The 16,558-nt window shown below is 41.5% G+C and overlaps 1 long non-coding RNA gene across 1 annotated transcript; it reads right to left on the reverse strand.

The window, feature by feature from the left end:
* Nucleotides 1–11,395: 11,395 nt before the first annotated feature.
* LOC139792658 (uncharacterized) lies at nt 11,396–13,642 on the reverse strand. The gene is made up of 2 exons (XR_011724335.1): nt 13,268–13,642; nt 11,396–13,011 (listed from the first exon to the last, which is right to left on the reverse strand). It is a non-coding gene; the product is annotated as an uncharacterized lncRNA (long non-coding RNA).
* Between the last annotated feature and the right edge of the window lie 2,916 nt (nt 13,643–16,558).

Consider the following 16,558-nt stretch of genomic DNA (forward strand, 5'->3'; position numbering starts at 1 on the left):
GAGTTGAATAGCATGGGAGCTGCGGGAGGAAAGCAAAAAAAACCCCTGGCTTCCAAGCCCATGGGAACCTTCCTGTGTTGTGAGAGGGAGCTGCAGGTGCGGGAGGCTGCAGACAGGATGAGTGCAACGTGCAACCCCGCTGTCCTGTGCCGAAGAGAAATGTTAGTGGCAAAATAATTTTACCTCCTGGCTGTCAAGCGGGAACCGCAGGGTTCCTCTCCTAGCAGTGAAAGGCAGACTACTGTGCATTAACAGCCCTGCCGGTGCACAGAGTGGCCTAGCCTGTTATTAAACTGTACTGCTAAAGCTGTTGTTCTCCACTTAGCTGAAAGTGAGTTACCATATTGCAGGTCCCCCAAGATATTCCCTACCCTTGATATATCCTCTCCCTCGCATGAGTGGTAATGACTGGGATCAGATCCCTCAGGATCCTTCCCGAACTGCTTTACCTTGCTTTAGAGCCCCTTCTTTGAACAACAGCAAGCTGGTCTGTCATCTCCCCTCCACTCCCCCCTCCCAGCACCCCAGCCTTTATTTCTGAAATGGCCGTGAGAATCTTTCTCCTCAATAAATACAGCCAAGATAACTCACTCGTCCTCTGAGCAGGTTGCAGGTGGGATTTCCATGCACAGCATAGAGTGGGTTTTCAATGTATGCAAATAAGCATTTGTGTGCTTGAGCATGTGACACAGAGGCATCAGGATTTACTCACTGACAGGTTTTTCACGCACTTGAAATTCACATTTGCAAATTTGTCTCTGGAACTAACAGAACTGCAGTAGTAGGAAGATTCCAATGTCCTGGGAAATTTCACAGCCATGCTGAGTAAGGACTTGGGCATAAAAAGCTGTACAAAGACAATGTAGGTGTATTTTGTTACGTACACATTCCATTTTTTTAAAAGAGGAAAAGATCTGCTTAGTATTAGTCTTACTTCCCCAGGATAGACTGGATAGATAGCCTTCACACACAGTGTCATAACAGATAAAATCAGTTCTTTCCCTAGCAGCCTTTTTGTGTCACTGCTTGGCTTTGCATATATTGTGTGTAGCTAGTCTTGATGTGTCGCTTTCTCCAAGGCCAGCAGAGTAAACTCATCCTCCTGACTCATAGCTCCAGATGGATTCAAGCTGCAGCACACTGTCCCCCTGGAATTTGGCATATGTAGGTTTATATGCCCTAATCAATCAGGCTGATTTCAGTTAATCCTAATCGTCCTATTAGGGTTCCCAGATAGCAACAACAGCAGCTAGAAATCCCCAAGCAGCCTAATTGACTTCATCTAATTACATTCCTTCTTGAGATTTCCATTAAACTACCCCCTGAATTCATTACAGTGGTTGGCTGTAGGTTTCGATGACTTCTTGAAAAAACATATGCCTTTATTGAGATAGCTGAGTTCTAGAGAGCCGAAGTAGCTACTACATATAAGATCTTGCCACCTCCACGTAGTTATCTGTCAGTTGTGCTGCTCTAGCTTATATCAAATGTGCCATCTAATCACTGGGGGGGACACCAGCCTTGACTCCTGGCACTTGGGCTCATTTCTGCCAACGTGCCGCCTGTGGTTCTTTCCTTGTAGCACTGAGCGAACCGCGAGAGTCAGAGACTGCCAGCTCCTATTAACCTCTCGCATAAAGGGTTTACAGATATGTCTCATTATAAGGTAAGGAGCTGACATTCATCTCAAAAGCAGTTAGCTTGTAAAATAATGCTCTTTTGTCAGCGTTCACCTTCCTCTGTTCTCTTTTCCTGGTAGTAAATTGTAAACTGCTCTGTTGAGATGGCATCTGTCACAGTCAGGTTTCTTTGGCTAATGTAATCACTTCTTCCATTAAAGTAGTGCTTTGGCTTCCCAAATGTTGCTGAGAGCTCAGCTCCTGACTTTTGTAAAATATAGGAATGTACCTTGAAAAAATGGAAGGGCTATCTGCCACCCTCAAGACCAAAAAGAGGAAACTTCTGGGGCAAAGATAAAATTGTTAAGCTGTCTGGTTTCTTCTCTACATACCACTGATATCAGCTTCCATGAAACCCAGGGAGGCTGGAAGCAATGACTCCTTTTCATAGGCGATTTTCTTTACAACATGCATGTATATCAATGCATTGACTGGAGTTCATGTAAAAATGAAAATAAGATGCAGGCTAGACATTGGAAGATAGGCACTTTGACAACTGTCCGGTTAGAAAGTGCTTTACAGGTAAGACAAGATGTCATGTACGGTCTGTTTGGAAACTGATGCCACTGCTCACTTTTATGGACAGTCCCTCTAGGTGGGAATGACACTGATATCATTCACATGGAAACTGCCAGATTGATGTCAGTAAAGCAGCAGAGTGTTCAGGTTCATTGGAAGGAATACAATACCTTTGCTAAAATGAAATCCTTGACCGTGCACAGAGGAAGCAGGTCAGAAAGGAACGTGCCCCTGCCAAATGCTTACTCTTGCATCTCTGCCTTGTAGAGGGTGTGTTTCCCTTTCGAGCCAAAGCCAAGGACAGTTGAGAAGTTCTGTGTGAACAGTACCCGATTGTTGCAGGAAAAGAGCTATGTAATTAAGTCATAAACAACATATGTGTCATTTTAACTATGTCTAAGACTTTGTAAATCATGGAGTCAAAATGTTATTGTGGGGGGAGATTAAATTTTAGAAAAATATTGATGTTTACACTAGATTAATGACTGCTTGCTTGTAGAGATGAACAGTGAACAGAATAACTATCCAAGGTCAGGCTGTCTGAACTGCAGACACAATAAGTCACTAGAAAGTTTTGTGCAAAAGGATTTGGCCTAAAAAGATATTTCTAAGATCTGGCTAAGGGTGCTAGTTACTTCTCTGAATAACCTTGAACTGACAATGTCTGGATAATTTTCATTCCAGAGGGATTAATCAACCATTTTAGTAAAAGAAACACACACCAAAACATAAAATACATTTACAGAAACTTTCTATAATAATTGAATGTCAAATTGGGGCTACTTTTCTCCCTTTTCCTCTTCTGTTTTGTCACTGACCTGCTAAAGAAGAGGGAGAAAAACAAAAAAGTAAAGTGAATACAAACTATAACTGAAGAAACCTTAAGTGTCTTCCCAGAACTGGAGACACCAGTGACCTTACAAGAGATGGACTCAGTACTTTTTAGGCACTGGCAGAAGCAAATGCCCAATTCGTCCACGCAGGTAGTAACTGAGGCTGTCTCTACTGTTTCAAGTGAACACAGGCAGTATTTCTACCACTGTGGTTTACAGTTTGATGACATTCAACCTTATGTAAACAGCTTGAGGCCAGATTATTTATATGACACAAGTAAAGGAGGATCTCAGTACTTTTGAGGGTTCAGTTTTAGAATCTGGGAAAGCACACCTTTATTGTGTGGCTCACTTTTAAATTTTAAACATTCCGACTTTTCTGACACTCCAGAAAAGGCTGAGCTGACATGTTTCTCCCACTCATACGCAGTGTTTCACATCCCAGGCGTCCTTTTTATCAAATATATTCTAGCCCACCCTCCTGCTAAAATACACAACGATACGGAGGCATGGAAAACATGCAAGGAAAACAAGCTCTTGAAATCATGAGGAGTAGAAATGGACTATGTTCAGCTAACACTCCTTTTGAAGCAGCTAGGCATCTTTTTGTTCATTTGGTCACAATTTCCAGCTCTTTTTGTGACCCTGGACAAGTGTAGGCATTGGCAGACTCTGCTTCTACGTGGGGCTGTCTTAAATAACGTGCCACAGAAATAGGAGGTACTATAATCAGGGGAAAGTTTTTACTTGCCTATTTTGGGAAGAGATCTCTAGAAATTTTTCACTATTAATCTGCTCTGAAGGTCTGAAAGTTTGTCAGCATTGTGCTTTTTGGTTTTGGTTTGTTTTTTTTTTTCAAATAAAAAAACAGGCCCACTGTGGTCAACTGGGCATAGCCTTGGAGGTTTGAAGTCACATTAGGCAGGCGTGCCTAGGTGCTCCAGGAAGCTTCCAGGTTACATGTCATCCATACTACCTCCTGCTGGCACTGGGATAAGTTCTCTACCTGTTTCTGGTTCACCACTCACAGCTGTGCCTGTGCCTGCCAATGCAATGCAGCCATCGACCTATGTGTGGGTGACAGCTGGCTCCCTGGGAAGCCCACGGAAGTCAAGGGGAGGACAACATTAGTGAATGACAGACTATGGGGAGATCCCCATAGTGCACTTCTGTTCATCTAGTCAGCCATCAATTTCACCAGCTCAGCGTGCTGGCTGGCAGCTCCTTGAGGTTTAGGAAAAAAACCAGGAGGGCACACTGATGCTTTCTGTTTCTTTAACTGAAACAATAACTGGAAATGGTGGGGCTCCCAGTTTCATGGCCACAGGACTGCCTTCCTTTCTTTACAAATGCAGGGGCTGCTTGACTTGTGCACAGTGGGCTAGAGATAGGGAATTCCTTAGCTTGGGGAAAAGACAATGCTTTTGGGAGAGGGATGGGAATCTGGGATGCCTCATACATCTGACATCTGAATGCATGTTCAGTGTGATCTTCAGATCAAGGATGGTTCTGCTGAGGGGCCAGCAGACACCTCCTCAGGTGGTGTCTGGGGGCAGACACCTCCTCAGTGCTGCCAGACGATGGTGCTTTTACCAGCTGACCAAAACCCCTTGTATTAAAGAAAACTATTTCTAGGATTTTTTTCCCTTTTGTGGGAATGTCTGTTCAACAAATGCCATGTGTGTGGGTAAAGATGGACCCTACAATATAATTTCCTTTGTCTGTCATATATTTTCTTTAGTTGAACAAGCAGATTGTGAGAGAAATCTCCTGTTCCTGCAATGTGAGCTCAGGCAAAGCTGATCTCTCCGTGAGAAAGCATTAGCTTCTTAATTTGTGCTATTGAAACTGTTCTGCAGACCTCCATTTGGTTGGGAAAGGAACTCCAAAGTAAAACAACTGCCATGCAGGGGAGGCTGCAGATGGCTCAGTAGTAACACACATACTGTGCACCTGCACATGTTTGGCACAGAAGGGTTTGAGTGCAGATTTGTGAGCTAGCCAGGGGAAGACAGATTTATTTTTTTGAGGAGGCGGGAAGATCAGATCACCTCCAGGTGCTACCCTGATAAACACTGAGAATAACTCACCAGTTCCCTTTAGTTTTTCTCTGATCAACTTCATCCTTGAGATAGGAATTAGAAGGACAGATATGTTATCTGGGAAGTTGTCCAGATTAATTACCAAAGATGTTAGATACTCATCACAGGCTTGATGTAAGTAAGGTTGTTGTAGTGGGTTTTTTTCTTTCCTATGTTTTCTGGGGGCAGAGGGAGGTTGGTTGTTCGTATAAGCATCACAAGCAGTTGGGACATGAGACACAGCTCAAACTCCCCCAGTTCTTCCATGCCTGCAAATTATGGGGATTTGAATATAACTTATTAATAAGCAAACCTCTCCTCATTTTGTTTTTTAGGTCTGCTCTGCATATTGAAATTCAGAAATTTTATTAAATAACTAAACAGTCAACCTGCTCTATACCATTACAAGGAGAAAGAAATTTCCTCCAGAAGTCTGTGCTAGGGAGGAAGCTCTGAGGGGATCTTCCACTTGCTCCATAAGACTCTCAGTTCAGCCACTGCTACAGGGAGTGGCAGCAGTTGTCCTACAGTTCCTATCCAGAGCCAAGCAGTCACCAGCAGAAAACAGGAGGTCAGCAAGAACAGGATTAAATTCCCATCCACATTTCCTCATGCCATGTACCTCTCAGATGCCATGCAGCCCAGCCCTACCAATTTGTAACTATTAAGTCAGGTATAGCCTGACTTACTTGGGTTGGACATAACCACTACAGGAGGCATCATACTTCATACAGTCCCTGAGCTACCTTGCCTGGAGCAAGTACTGCTACACAGTATTTAGATGTGCCCTTCCTTGAAAACTCTTAATCTCTCTACCCTGTAAAATAGAAAGATCTTGAGAGAGATGGATGCAGAAGGAGAAAACTAATTGTTAGTCCTCATTGTTAGTCCTGTTGTTTCAGCTAAACCCCACAAACAGCATGACTGGGGGTAAAACAAAGCCCTTTCTTTACAAGTGGCCACAGAAGTTCAATGTAAGTTATTTTTTAAACCAGTTATTAAACCAGTGTAAACTAATGTGTGGTTGCTCTCATTTCAATTCAACATTGTCTAGCATGGATGGCAGCTTGCATTGATCCTTGTCTCTCTAATCCAAATTGATATAAGCCTGATTTCAAATGAACTAAGCCTGTCTGAAGAGCATTATGCACTTCAGGCATATTTAAGTTCATGAATTTAAAAGGAAACCTTTAAACAAAAAGCTGTAGGTTTCTCACAATGACAAAACTCACAGCTCAGTGCTGATTTTGATAGCTCTCCCATTAACCTGTACCACAGATAGCTGAGGAAAGTTATTTGGGGAGAGGAATAGTCAATACTCCACATAAGTAAATATATAGCACCAACAACCTCGAAAGAGATACTTTGTGTGACAGCTTATATGAATGAGAAATAATGGACTTGAGAATTTATCTAGATTAATTTCTTCTTTCCAAGTACGATTCTCTATAGACAAAATATGCACTCAATTAGACCTGATGCTACATGAAAAGGTAAAGACATTAATTCTAGCCACATTTTTGCACTGTTCTTAAACTCTTCAGATCACCCATCTCTGACTCTTCTTAGAAAAAAAGGTGATGATCAGGACAGATCATTGATCTCACCTAGTACTGTCATACATCTGGTTCTGAGGAAACCATGAAGTGTTGAATAAAATAAAAAGAACTAGAGGAGAGAAGGAGAAGGTTAGCAAATAGAAACACACAGGAAAAAGAGAGTAAGACTGCTGAGAAAGTCTTCTTGAGGCTCTGATGTGCTTGCCTTGGGAGAAAGGAACTTGGGAGATAACAAGGACTAAAAGTTGTGGTATACATTCTGTGCTGTGCTTGTCTACCAGTGTTCAGGCAGTGCCTGACACAGACCCCTCTGGGCATAGGCTGTCTTGTGTCCACTCCTTCCAGGTTTTGGGATAGCTCAAAGCTCGCACCTCTGACTGAGAAGAAATGTAGCAAAATCAGCTTGGGTTCAGCACTGTGCTTATCATTCAGTTGGTAGATGAGACAGGTTACTCCAAGCCTAGTTCTCCACTGCACCTTGCTGTGGTGACTGTGCAGTCCTACAGGGGCAAAGGCTGAGGTTCTCAATGACTTCTTTACCTCAGTCTTCACTGGCAAGGGCTCCAGACACATTTCTGAAGTCACAGAAGACAATGGCAAGGTCTGGAAGGAAGAACTGGCAACTACAAGTGAAGATCAGGTTTGTGACCATCTGAAGAACCTGAAAGTGCACAAGTCCATGGGACCCAATGGGATACACCCGTGGGAACTGAGGGAACTGGCAGATGTGGTTGCTAAACAACTGTCTATTATATTCCAAAAGTCATGGCAGTCTGGTGAAGTCCCCACTGACTGGAAAAGGGGAAACATAACCCCATTTTCAAAATGGAAAAGGAGGAAGATCCAGGGAACTCTAGTCCAGAAAGCCAACCAGATCCTTGGCTGCACCAAGAGAAGTGTGGCCAGCAGCTCGAGGGAAGTGACTCTCCCCCTCTGCTCTGCTCTCGTGAGACCCCACCTGGAGTGCTGCATCCAGGTCTGGAGACCCTGTTACAGGAGGGACATGGATGTGCTGGAGTGTGTCCAGAGAAGGGCCACGAGGATGATCAGAGGGCTGGAGCACCTCTGCTATGAAGAGAGACTGAGAGAGTTGGGGTTATTCCATATGGAGAGGAGAAGGCTCCGAGGAGACCTTATTGTAGCCTTCCAGTATCTGAAGGGGGCTACAGGAAAGCTGGTGAGGGACTTTTTAAGATATCAGGTGGTGATAGGAATAGGAGGAATGGATTCAAACTAGAGGAGGGTAGATTTAGATTGGAAGTTAGGAAGAAGTTCTTCCCCATGAGGGTGGTGAGACACTGGAACAGGTTGCCCAGAGAGGTGGTAGAAACCCCATCCCTGGAAGTTTTTAAGGCCAGGCTGCACAGGGCTCTGAGCAACCTGATCTAGTGGGAGGTGTCCCTGCCTGTGGCAGGGGGGTTGGAACTGGATGATCTTAAAGGTCCCTTCCAACCCTGAAAATTCTGTGATTCTAAGACTATCCTGTAGGGGATGCAACATTTACAATTGCAGGCACTGTCTTTCATCAAAAATGTTTCACGTACTTCATTTCCTTCTGAAAAGCAGAAGGACTGTCATGTGCATGTGCCTATGCAGATGGAAGAGCCATCCAATTCAAAGTCATATGTGTATGTTTTTTAGTGGAAAATAACAAAGTTTTCTTCTCTTTACAATTGTTTTTAATATTTTCCTTTCCAAGTGCTCATTGCATGTGTTGGCTCAAGATCACATAATGCAAAAATTGCAAATTGTTCACAGTGCTCAGCCTTCCATGCACATTTATCAAGCACAACCTGGTAAAATCCATCAGTGAGGAAGAAAGAAATCTCATCCAAAAATTATCTTTTCGTACTTCAAAATTCCACTCAGGAGAGGGAAAAAACCTTAAAAAGTGCAAGCAGCAAACCTTCCCGTTCACCACAGCTGTATTCCATCAGGCTGGTAGTTCCCACAGCTTCCAGAAGGGTAAGTTAACCTGACAGAAAAAATGACTACCATTTTCAGGTGCCAAATTACAATCATCCTTGTGGGTTGAAAGCCAGAAGCACAGTGCTTTTAGTTAAAGCAGATAACTCTGATCCAGCCTGGCAGAAGTAATAAAATACATAGCAGAACTTCAAAGAATAAGCTTCTCTCTCTCTCCTACTCCCCTTTTTTGCTATATTTTTCCCCTTGTGGGCTGAGGTACCCAGTTGGAGCTCCCAAAATAGAGGAAATCCAGGCAGAAGAGCCTATCCAAGTCTATCAGCCACCTGCTGTGTTTCACTCCATCAGCAAAGCTTTGCCTCTGGGCTGAGATGTAAAAGTTCTTGGGCTTTGCACTCCTTCCCCCCAGTCATGGCCTGGTTCATACTTTTGGAATAAATATGGAATAAAGAGCCTGTCCCTTTAATGCAGAGGCAGTGAGAAGGGCAAAACTGTTCCCAAGAAGTCAGTAAAAGTGGTAATGCCTATTAATGATTGCAGCAGAGTGCTTTTCAGTTGCCCTATTAAAGGAGCTCTTTGTCCTAATAAATACCAATGAAAAAGCTTGCTCTCAAAGCACCTTCCCTGTACTTTATTTATAATGAGTCTTCTAATGAGTACATAGTGTTTATGCTTCCTTGAGAGACTCATCACTCCCTCTCTCAGTCTGTTATTTAACATACAGTACTCCATGAAGGTGTCCCACTTCATCCCTGATGCCTCCCCGCCCCCTCCCACACACAAGCAGCCATGTACTGCTTCTTTCAAGGGCGTATGCAACTCTGAAGGAAAAGTGAGCACTGGAAGAGAAGCAGATATCCCAAATTTTACGCACAACATGGCAAGAAGAGAAGCAGACGACCCAAATTATCAGTGGGGCAATGCTGCCTCTAAAGCAGTTCCAGTGTGTATGTCTTCAATCAGGAGTGTGCTTCCATAGATATTTAAACAGGTCATACACCAGTCTGTTTCACCTGGTAAAATACCTGGTAAGCACAGTAATTTCAAGGTGTCAGCTGGGTGTTCTAGCCCTTGGTAACTTATGACTAACAGGACCTAAAAGCACTCAGCTTCTGAGATTGGGATGTATCCTCCTGGTAGCAACATGTAAAAAACAAACCTGTTCCTCTCTGATGGTTAGTTTTAGGGGGGTTGTTGAAACAAAGAGCACAGTTGTCGAGAAGCTTTTTTGCTAAACCATTTCATGGCTGTAATTTGCCATGACACATTCTATGTCTGGCTGTATCCTAGTGTGACATAAGTTGAATTAATAATTCTGTGAGGCTTCATGAGGTTTTCTGTTGCCATTCAGAGTCGTGCCTTGAGATTGTGGAATCCTACATGACACATGCCTAATGTGATCTCGTGACAGAACAGAAGTAATTTATGTTACCAAGGTTCCCGAGGAAAAAAAATAAGAAGCCTATTATAGAGTTGTTCCATTGCCTTAGGCCAGAAGATAGGTTCTGAAAACTCTCTTTTATTCTGTGTTTTTCTTTTAATCTTTGAAGCTAGAAGTAAAAGGGCTTCCCATCCTTAAGCATATCAATTCCCTGTCCTCTTTCTGAGCCTCTGCAATGCCTGTTTTCACAGGAGACCAAAATTAGGCAGCAGAAGATTATATAAGGACAACTCGTCTTACGCTTTGAAATGTGCATTGACCAGGCAAAAGATAGTTCCTACACCAAACTGGGATGTACCATGTAGCAAAGGCTTGAACCTTTTGTTCTTCTGGAAATGAAGAAGAACTGGTAGCTCTCTGGAAATCACTTAGAGAGAGAACTGAGCACAGAAAGCATACAGCCAATTTCTATACCAGTCAGAACTTGAATACCGTGTTCACGTTCAGCTTCAGATGTGACACAACTCAATAATCCAGCCTGGAGCTGATGTAAACCATCTGATTCATGTCTGGATCATGTTTCCAAGCAAGCAGAGAGAAAATAAAGTACTCTGAGGAACAGATGATACCTTTCTGAGAAAACAAAAAATTGTGTCTGTGAAGCATCTGCACTTCCCAGTGTTGTTCACCCACTATCTCTCTTCACTTTTCTCTGAATGAGAAATAGGTTTACAAAGAAACAGAACAATAGAGAACTCACCTTGAGAGAAAGGAAAATATCCAGATTTCTTCCTTTCTTATTGCAGAATTGGTAACCCAGTTTTCATGGAATTTTTATGAAGGACTGGTGAAGGAAATTAACAAGATTCAAAAAGGTCTGAGGGAGTAACTACCCTACACAAGGCTCAAAACACAGCCATCCTGAGAGGTCTGGTAGATTTTTCAAACTTCAGCTGCATGCCTCCTTTTTGTAGCTATTACAGCTGAATCAGAAATCATAAGAATGCAACTAGAAATAGGATACACCATCAGTCATGATCTGGGACCTTTCCCTCCTTTTGTGAGTTGTCACATTTTCGTTTGGATTGTACCCACTGCTGTATGAAATGATGGCTCCAGCACTTGTACTTCAGTCCCTTTCCCTGGGGAAACTGTGGTAAGCAAGGCCCTGTGGGCTTTCAGAGATTCCAAACTACTGTTTTACTTTATGATATCACAAATAATCAGATGCATTGTCAGCAAAGAAGTACACTTCAAGCAAAGTCTGTTCCCTGTTCAGTTTACAGTTAAACATTTATAAAGGCCTAAGCCTTGACATTAAGTTTAGTCTCTGACTAGCTTTTTACTATGCATTGCACAATAAAAAGTGGAATATCTTCATAGCCCACTTAAAAAAGCTATAAGCCCATTCCAGTAATACAGTACATCCAGATTTTGTTATTAATTTCAACAGAAGTCAAACTGTGCTGTAAAGCAGTTGTAGGACTAATACATGCATATTTTGTTTAGAAACCATACAAATAAGTTATGAGATGAAAAAAATATATATTTTTCTTCTCAAGACCAAGAAGGGAACATTCATGGCTAGTGTTTAATTTGGTCACTATATCCAACATTTGATGGTAGGCATGTGCATACACACATGCATGTATCTGTGTGTAATTATGCATTCTGAACAACTGAAATCATGTGGGAAATTCTCCTATCTCCCAGCTTTTCCTCAGAGCATGTTATTGCACTGTCCTATGAACCTTGCCAAGTTGTGCATTGTATCCTGGCTATTCTTCCATTACAAATACGATTTGAATTGATTAGATCATATAATGTGTGAATATTGTAGCCAATTCCTAGATCCCAGAATGGCAAGAAAAATTATTTTGGTGAGCTGCTTCAATCTAACAACACTCACAGTCTCTGCCCAAGGAGATCTGAATTGTTAGTAAGGCTAAATGCCTGAAAGAAGGGAGCTTGGATTATCTGCATTGAGCAGATCATGTGTTCACAACATCAGAAGGGTGCTGCTTGCTTACAGCAGTTTTCCAAATGTCCAGTGAATTTTCTACATAGTAAATGAAGTTCTTGCTTGTAAAGATGGTGCTGGGAGGAGTTCATTTTCTCTAGCAATTGCATGTCAACTGTTCCAACTTAGGAAGAGACAAATGCTGTCTTAATTGCTGTACTAGCTTACCCATGAGGAAAGAATTCATTTTAGCATACATTTTTTGCACTAAATCATCTAAGGTGGTTCTTCAGTATATAGACTTTGGCCTATCTAGGTGCTACCAGAGGTATTTTATTTTTCCCATTAATTTACATCTGTTTCATTACCTATGCAAGCACTTGGTAGTCTGTCTAATTTTTTTGAAAGGAATAGGTTTTGGCAGTGTCTTTCATCTTGCCTGTTTTTTGTATGAAGCCCTATTTTCTGCAGTTCTTCAGGAAGGAGAAGATAGTTTGGAACAGATGGGAAGGACACAACGCCACCAGTTTGATTTTTCCCCGGCAGCATGAAGCACTGGAAGCAACTATTTCAATTCTCTCTGTGTGTTCATTTCTTGCTGGTTGGGTAGCTGAGTGACAAGAGAGAGTTCCTCTTTTTCCTCCTACTCCTATCTGGCTGAAAAGGTTGTATTTAAATAATGGATCCCTCCGTCCTGTCTGCTCTGCAAGCTGATGATCAAGTGGCTGCTTCTTTATTGTAAAGTTGATAACACAATTTTTAAATGCAGAGCCTTCACAGCAGGCAGCTGAATGGCTGGCCAGATGGCTGGGTCCTTATTTGGGAGTCCCTGAGCTAGCAGCTCCTTAGTCATCAAGGTTCTCCAATTATTGTCATCTCCCACTTACATGTGTCTCCCTTGATTCATATCAGTATAATAAAGGGCCACGTGTTGGACTTAACCCTAAAAACCAACAACGGCAAAAATGTGTGGAAAGAGCAATGACTAGAATTCATCCCTACCACTGGAACCAAGGTTTGATAATGCTGTTGTTGTAGGTTCAGCAGTTCACAGTAAATGTCATTCAGTATCACTGGGGACCAAAAAAAAAAAAAAAAAAAAGGAAAGAAAGGTATCTCAGTAGCAAGGCATAGTACAGACTTACAAAAGCAAGACTGTTGGGCAACCATTTCTTAATCTCATTTGAATTCAAATGCAGCTTTACATGTGTTGGATGCATATGGTTTGTCACATTAAGATGCAAAGTTTATACAAATCCAAGGTGAGAATGGTTCCCCTGAGTGCTGATGACAAATATTCCAATAGCAACACTTGGCTGCTAAGCTTACCTTAAAACTTGCTGGGGTGATAAGCTGCTGGTAATTTCTCTACTGGCATTAGACAAGAAACAGCAGAGCTTCTGTGCACCTCTCAAAGAGACTAACTGGAGCACAGGGCAGGTATGAACAGTTCTTTTGCTGCTGTTCCAGCTAGCTGGTAATTCATGATTAAAGATCTACAATATCAGAAGTCAGACCCCAGACCCACTGAGAGGAAGTTGAAAACGAAAGGCTCTGAAGTCCTGAGTAGGCAGCAATGGTCTTAATGTGAAGGAATCATAGAAGTGAATTAATCGTTCTTGACTGGCAGTATAGATGCTGTTGTGGCTTTTTTTTCAAATTACGCTGCATATTCTGTCAGTAAGAGTTCTGATGGGATTTCTATAAAACAAATGGCAAAAGAAGTGAGAAGCAGAAAAAAATTACTAACTTATCTCTACTTTAAATGTCTCCTAGATATCTTGGTATTTTGCTGATGGGCATAGCAGAGATAAGAGAATGCCGAGTTTCTACAGATAACTTTATCTGGTATAGGCACCACGGTGATCTCAGAGGAGACAAAAGGAATAAACAGGGGAACTAATGGGGCTCTTCCTTCCGCGACTGCCTTAACTCCTGATGATCCATAGCACTTCAGTGGGAATGACCAAGGCTTTTTGTTAGGGAGATCTAAGACAGTTTTATGAATTAAAACCTATGAATTTTAGCTAGAATAGCAAGAACCCAAATTAAGTCTCTGTATAAGTTTTCATTATAGGACAGCTTAGGGAATTTCCCACAGTGAAACCTGAAGGAATGAGTCCAAGAAAAAGTTTTTAAGTATATCATCAAAATTAATTGTAAATACTTACAATCATGTGATCTTACCCAAACATTCCAAAGAAACTCAAATATTGAAAATCTGGTTTCTATCTCAGAGGTGCAGAAAGTGGCAGAAATTATGCCACTGTTTTAAAAAGGACTCGGGAGGGTAAATGATCCCAAAAACTAGACACACCTTGTCTGATTTGGACACCAGATAAATTACTTGCACCTACAAAAAAAAAAAGAAGTTACGGGTTTACACATGGACAAATTAAATAAAATAGCATGGTCAACAAAGCTTTTGAGGAAGGAAATCACACCACCAAAATTTGTGAAGGTCATGGGTGAAGGTGGTCAGATAGAAAAGGGTGATCTCACTGATACAGTTTACTTGCATATCCAAAAACATTTTTTATGAAGTCTTATAGCAAAAAATAAGATTCTAACATGATGTAGTGAATTGGTTAAAGACAGGAAGCAAAGGAATACATGACCAATTTTCACAGTGCAGGGAAGCTTAGTGGGATCATACAGTGACTTGTACTTGGACTATATTCATAAAATAAGATGAAAAACTGGGTAAGTAATGAAGTGTGTGGATGATACTAAATAATTCAGGCAACAAAAATGCAATTTGTCTTCAAAGAGTTCAGAAATCTCTCTTGATATTGAGTGACTGGAAAATAACAGGGCAAAGTAAATTTAATTTTGACAGTTGTGAAAAAACATACATTGAGAAAACAATATCTTTCTGTTTACAAATATATGGTGTGTTCTGGTTGAGCTCTTGCCAGTCAGGAGAGAGATTTTGTGTCATGTGGACAAGGCTCTGAAAACATCAGTTCAGTGCCTATAATTTGTGAAAGCAGCATATAAACGGTTGGGAATTAGTAGAAAAACAATCCAGGGCAAAAGAGAAAACATCCTTATAGCATTGTTTAAATGTTTTATGTTGTTACCACCACCACAAAGAGGAATTACTAGACTGAGATAAAGTGCAGAGCAGGCAACTGGGACAACTGAGAGTTAGATAAAGTTTCAATAGAGGAAGAATAAGGTCACATCTACATTAGAAAGTAATTGGGGGCTGAAAGGTGGGCTGACAGATAAAAGTAATAAATGCTGAGAGCTCTTCACCTGAAGGGGAATAATTTCAGGCTAGATTTAGTTCAGACACCTGGACGTTGGGTCCAAAGATGACTGTGGGACCAGTCATTGGTTATGATGCATTTGTTTCTGTTACAACTTGGAGCATGTTTGCAACAACTCTGGAGCAGGGCTTCTGGTTTAGGTTTGAAAGGAATCTTCCTGGTACAGCCAGAAGTAACCAAGCAGTGAAGAATAAATGAAGATACTTATGAGGTTTGCTTCAGACCTCATGTTAAAGAAAAATGCTATCACAGAAATGGAGTGATTGGTGGTTTTGTTGTTTTTTGTTTTGGTTTGGATTTTAATTACACAGAACTTTCTTGTTCAAAGCAGAAGAAAGAGATCCAATAGACGTTTATAAAATTAAAGATTACTGGGGAAAGATAAACAAGGAGCAATGGATGGTTCCCTCTTTCTTCTAGCATAAAAGTAAAGATACAAAATTAAATTATCAGGCAACAGGCTTAAAACAAAAGGAAGTACTTTTTCACACACTGCATAATGAAATTGTGGAACACATCATACAGGATGCTTTCAAGGCCAAAACCATAACTGAGTTCAAAGAGAAATTATACAAATTAAGGTCCATGATGGGTTAAACCTGCTGATGTAGGTACAATTTACAGATCAGGCCGAGTCTGAGATTTTCTGAAGCTAGAACCCCAGTGTACATTCTTTATTCTTTCTCCACTACCAGCCACAGTCAGAGGCAAAGATATTGTACTCTATCTTTGTTCTGGCTTTATATTCCCAAAGTTGTTGTGACTCTGTAACACCCAGCCTGCAAAGGTCAGGCACAGAAATGTCATCATATTTAACCTTTTGCATATTTGTCATCCTTTAAGAGCAATTGAGCTGTCCTCTTTGGTGCCTTCTGATTCTAAGCTGTCTCTGATAATCACTGATGTGTATGCAGCAGCTGTGTGCATATGCATAATGACTAATCCAGGGTTCACCTGGGATGGAGCAACTTTTAGATGCCTCAGTTCAGTGCAACTTTGAGCAGCAGTGTCTGAGAGGAGCAAAACCAGAGAAAAAGTAGTAGCAAGCACTTTAGCAAGCCATGGCTGCAAATATTGTGGCCAGAAGAGCATCTGTGTAGGGGAACAAATGATGCTGAGGGTCCCATATCTGCACTGTATTTGTTTGGCTGGGGGCTAATTTAAACCAGCTTTAGTTTGGTCCCACAGATATGAATACTGCTAGCAACTGGATCATACAAAGTGTGCTGCTGAAGCATATACTGCAATTGAGTTTCATCCAAAAGGAATCCAGTTTGCATGGTTCAAGACCACTCCACAGTATGAACCATGGCATAGTGGGAGTAGTCAAGAGATTTATTGCAAA

The sequence above is a fragment of the Heliangelus exortis genome, chromosome 2, assembly GCF_036169615.1.
Source record: "Heliangelus exortis chromosome 2, bHelExo1.hap1, whole genome shotgun sequence".
In the NCBI taxonomy this organism is placed as follows: domain Eukaryota; kingdom Metazoa; phylum Chordata; class Aves; order Apodiformes; family Trochilidae; genus Heliangelus; species Heliangelus exortis.